This window comes from Raphanus sativus, chromosome 6 (genome assembly GCF_000801105.2).
Source record: "Raphanus sativus cultivar WK10039 chromosome 6, ASM80110v3, whole genome shotgun sequence".
NCBI classification, from domain to species: Eukaryota; Viridiplantae; Streptophyta; class Magnoliopsida; order Brassicales; family Brassicaceae; genus Raphanus; species Raphanus sativus.
In genome coordinates, this window is record NC_079516.1 from 39,414,860 (window position 1) to 39,420,513 (window position 5,654).

Sequence of the window (5,654 nt, forward strand, 5' to 3'; positions counted from 1 at the left end):
GATAGTGATGATCCCACTTCTTATTTTTCAATTCTCTGTACCCCTCTCTATCTCAATCGATCCGACTCTTAACTTTTAAAAACTTCAGTCAATAATATGATTCTTGATAAGTCATGTCAAATTTATGGATCGTGGGCCAAAACTGATTGAATCCAAGATTATTTAGAAGTGAAATGATTAAATTTATGGATCGTCGGCTAAAAATATATTTTGTTTTGGGTCGAAATGTTAAGTACCAAAACTATATACTCCACTAGATCGCTTCATTATGTGCAAATCAATTTGGTTGAACTTCGGTGGTCATTATAAATTTTTTATTGGTCTAAATGGTGCACACATAGAATAGAAAACTGCTGTTCGCAAAGCTGGAGATTTTGACTATCGCATGTCTACCATTTTCACCATCAAAACATCTTGAAAGTGAATTTTATTCTATAAATATAATATCTATTTGCTAGAACTTATCGACTTCGATCTTGAATTTCTTACATTTAAAAAGCAAGAAATATGAGAGTTTTATTTTAATTTTGTAGCTACATGTTTATAATTTTTTTAACTAATGTTGCTAAAGGAGCTGAAAACATGAACTGACTATATTATTTATTTTACAAAGTATTATTAATATTCACTCTTCTTTTTGAATGAACTAATATTCAATCTTCTAAACTACAAAAAAGGAAACTTTATTCTAAGTATAAAAACAAGATACATGAACTAACTATATTAGCTATTTTAAAAAGGCAATCTTCTAAACTACAAAAACAAGAATAGGATAGTCTTTTGTCACAGAAAGCAGAACGATCTACTTGAAACCGGTAGCTACAACAAGCTCCACTATATCGCATAGTAATATTGAAAAATTAAATCGGTCTTGACTTTGCTGATCTTTTTTTGTATTTTCCGAGTTTATAGAAGTAAAATTACATTATAACAGCTTGACTCTAATACTTGGTTAAAATCATAAGATATTCAAAATTCAACTTTAAATTAAAGAAACTAATTACTAAATAGGTTAGAAATTTTAATAATTATTTAGCTTATTTATATTATTTTATATATGAAAAATATAAAATAATGTGTATATGTGCAACACTCTCTCCATTAGCCCTTGGTTGTGACTTGTGAAATTAAATTTATTATTTAAATGTTATGTGTATAAATTGAAATTGAATTTTCTGAATAATTAAAATAAGAATAAAAATTAAAAAGATGACTGATTTTGACAATTAACAAACTAACATTTATACACATGTGAGTTGTTTACACTCCTTTCATCCGCAAGTAGCCAATTAACAATTAAGAGAAGAAATTATGTCTATAAAAAGAGATATAAACCAGAGTTAAGGAGCACTATTTACCAAAAAGATACGCAAGGCTACACATGTCATACTTTTAATTACCGCATATGTATTGTAGATGATGGAGCTGATAGTATCATCTTAGATGATGAATTGCACGAGTTTGCGATGTCTGCGATCCACTGACAATGTCTCAAATAAACTGAAAAGCACAAACGAATCGAAAGGCACAAACACATGATTTGGAAGCTTCCAAATGTTTTGTTCCATATCAAGGAAGGAGTATAAGACTACTTGGTCTAAAAACTATTTCATTTGAGATCGGTGAAATAAAAATTCGCAATCAAGAACATACTACTCGACTGTTAAGTCTTCCTGATGAAACGCATGGTAAGAAGATGATGAAAAAAAATGCCAGCAGAGTAGTAAAAGGGACTCTGCATGTATTTGGGACGTACCTTTTATGTAATCTATAACCCCTATAAGTACAAATAATGTGGTCGTGTGTTCGTTGTACCAATACCTTCAGCCCTTTTATTTTGGATAGAAGAATGGAAGCCACTTACGCCATTTACTTAAAGCATTTCCAACGTGAAACTTTATTTTCCTACAAAATGGAGTAGAAGAGAAAGTGGAGTAAAAATGCTCTAAACATATTTCATTTTTCACTATGTAATAAATAATAAAAGAATAAAAAATAAATTACTACATTTATAGAATGAATTTCATTTTAGAATGAGATATAAAGTTGAGTTAGATCATTTTCTACTCCATACTCCATTCTAAAATAAACAATGTAACGAGGTTGAAGATACCTTTAGTTGCTATACTAGGAGATAAGAATATATTGTTGAATGAAATGTAGTGGAACATTAGCTATTTGATGGGTTTCTAGTGGCCATGATGGTGTGTTTTAAATACGGCGCACGAGAGCAAATGGTGGCTTCGTGGTCGCTAAATCTGAAAGCAAATGGTAGCTTCATGGTCGTGCAGATCTTTAAGAAAACATATTAACCTTCCTTGAAATAACTTATTAATAGTTACTTTAAGAGTTGTGTGTGAACTAAGGTTGGCCACAATTTACTTTTACATTAACTAATTTTTTATTTTAAATTGTTCGTACCGGATTTCATTGGCCACAGATAAAGAATATTATATAAAATACAATTTTGTATTATAGTTTTGTGCTATATAGTGAATTATAAATATTTTTTAAGCTATACAATGCAATTTTTCTTAAAAGATTTACTTTTGTGTAATCATATAAAGTTTTTGAAAGTCAATAGCTTTGATCGGTAACTTTGTGTAATGACGGAATAATGTTTTTACACGATTCCGCAAGCATGTTACCAATCAAGAAAAATTGTATAATGATAAAAAAACGCAAAAACGTATGTTTGCATTTTTGCTAACAAAAATATAAAGAGAATTTTCATTAAGTGGAAAAGTGAGTTTTAGTAGATTGTGGTGGAAAAACTTATAAATTCAATACTTTCATATTACTAAATTATATACTAATACCATTTTAAAATTTAAAATAAATAGCAATAATTTTTTATGATAAATAGTTATGTTAAAAATAAAGTTATATTATACTTTCTTTTATAATATTATGAAATATCAATCTATCATTAAATATCATATTAAAAGATAAGTTAAATATTATAATAAGAGTTAAAGTAATTTTAGTAAATATTAAATATTTTCATATTATGTAATAATTAGTTTATTATTGATATTGTTTTTTCTTATAAAAGATGAATACCATATAAAATATTTTGATCAATTACACATTTATTCCATCATTCTATAAATTTTAATTTTTTTCTACGGCTTAATTAAGTCTTTTCGTAGTTTAAATATTTTTTTTGCAATTAATCGATAGTTACTAATCGGAACCAATATTTTCGTTGTTGTAAATAAAGGACGAGAGGATTTGACTTTTCATCAAAGGCAATTGGTGGTCGGTTTAAGGAGAGAAGAGAACTAACCGGTTGGTTCGAGCATTTATAATCACCCCACTCTCGTCTTGTCATCTCACTTTCACCTCTCCCACACGTGTGACACTTTCCCACTTTGTGCATGCCCCATGACGACAATCATTTGGGCGCCGTAACGTCCCCCGGCGCCCGCACGAGTGCTTCCTTCCCCCTTCTTTTATTGTTTTTTTTCTTGACTAAATCCCTTCTTTTATTGTTCTTTTTTTTACAAGGTTTTATCTAGTTTTTTATCTTATCAGTTTCCATTTTGATTTTTAATTATAAATTAATACTTATTTGAAGTAATGAAATTTTTACAAAAAAACAAGAAAGAAAGTTATTTTCTATTAATTGATTGTTTACCCATACTAAATTAAAAACAGTAACATTATTGAATTTTAATAACTAAATATCTAAATTTTAGTTATGTGAATAACTTGAATAATAGATAATTTTTCATACAAAAAGCGAGTATATATATATTGCTTCTTCTTTTTGTTAGCACGTCGATGCTTCATCGGGTACAAATTAGTTTTATTTAATCAAAAAGCTAATACTGAATAGAAAAATAAGTATTTCTGACACGAGAAGATGACTTATGTGGTTCTTTTTTTTTTTTCCTCTGAAACATTCCATTGATGAGATTCAAGGTATTACACAAGATAGAACACTAAGCTAGCGAGTAATCAAACTCCTAGAAACTAAAGCCAGCAGTACACAAGATCATACTCTGGAAACAAAAGCCGGCAGATTAGAACATCATCTCCGGAAACTAAAGCAGAACATAATTAACAAAAGCTAAAAGAAAATCCAATCATAGAAACTAGATCAAACAAACAAAACACCCAAGTAAACGGGTCCACCGGATGAGGAACAAAGAGTTAAGCGTACACCAGAGAGCAACCATTATTAGGGGATAACCTGCTTCTCATTAACTTGCTCCGTCTCTTCCACTAGACGAGCCCCGAGAAAACAGAACACGAACCCCGGAGGATGATGAAGACCCAGCTTTTTGACAATCAAACCTCCATGCTAGGTGCGAAGAGCCAAGGCTCCAAATCCTTATTGACGAGCCGGAGATTCTTACTCTGCAATAGGAAAGTGAACACTATTCCAGAGATGACCCGTTGCAAGAGAAACAAGGATAAGCACATCATTCTTCGCCCGATAGAACCGCTACAAGAAGCAAGCATCAAAACACATGCAGATTAAAAAGAGTCGGAAGCTGAGACAAGACCGTAAAAAGGAAATACGAACAGAGGCAGATGAACGCCAACGAAGATATCACCATCGGTTATCTAAGCACAAAACCCCAAAACTGCAGATCTAGATCTAGAATTACAATCGGATGAACTTAAAACTTGATCAAAACTACAGGAAAGCTAAAACGAGAAAGAAACAAGAAACCCGACCGACGGTGGCTAGGAGAGCCGAGACCGTCGACCGGAAACACAAATCAGATCGGCAGAGTCTAGAGAGAAGACGGAGGAAATATCTAGAGAGAGGAAATTTGAGATGGTCTATCTATAAAATCAATTTTTCAGTCGACTTATGTGGTTCTATTCACCCAAATTGAAAAACTTTTTTAACATGTAGACCGAAAAAAATTAAAATTGGAAAAGCTAATGCTCGTGGGCATCTTGACCCCCTAAACAAAATGAAACCTACAACATGTTCGAAATTATATTTTCTCTGTTTTCTAAACATGCATGTTTTAAAAATAATAATTCAAAAATAAATTTTACATTTTAATATATTTTTATTAATTAATAACGATTACTTTTAAATTTCAAAACAAATTTTTATTGATTTAGAATTATAGAAAATAGATAATCATAAAACATATTATCTTGAAATGAAAGAAGTATATTATAATACAAAAATTTATACTCATACACTTGGGGGTGTTATTGAATTTGGTAGTTTAATTGAGTTAAGGTTTAACTTTTACTAGAAAAAAAAATTTACCAAAAGAAATTGTGAACTACCAAAAGACTACCACCTAATATGAATAGTTTGACTTAAAGTTTTTTTTTATAACTAGGATGTCGAAATGAGATATATCTCATTAGTTATCTCGGTTTAATTCAATTTTCATGAGTATGATTTTTATATTTTATTTTTATATTTTAGTATCATTTAATAAATGAGTTTATTGATCGAGTTCAAATTATATTACGAATTATATGAACGATCTTTAATGAACATGAGCTCATGAGCTTATTCATTTTTACACTTACAATTATATATTTGGATAACTTATATTTTTTATGTAAAAACAGATAATTTTAATATATATCATATTTATCTTATAAAATTAAAATATCAAAACAAATCTTCTTAAAAGATAATTTCTTCCAAAATTAAAACGTAAAAT

At 29.6% G+C, this 5,654-nt stretch overlaps 1 long non-coding RNA gene across 1 annotated transcript; it reads right to left on the reverse strand.

Annotated features, from left to right (window-relative positions):
• Nucleotides 1-3,869: 3,869 nt before the first annotated feature.
• On the reverse strand, nucleotides 3,870-5,082 carry LOC108806132 (uncharacterized). Its single transcript, XR_001942519.2, has 2 exons — nucleotides 4,535-5,082; nucleotides 3,870-4,453 (listed from the first exon to the last, which is right to left on the reverse strand). It is a non-coding gene; the product is annotated as an uncharacterized LOC108806132 (long non-coding RNA).
• Between the last annotated feature and the right edge of the window lie 572 nt (nucleotides 5,083-5,654).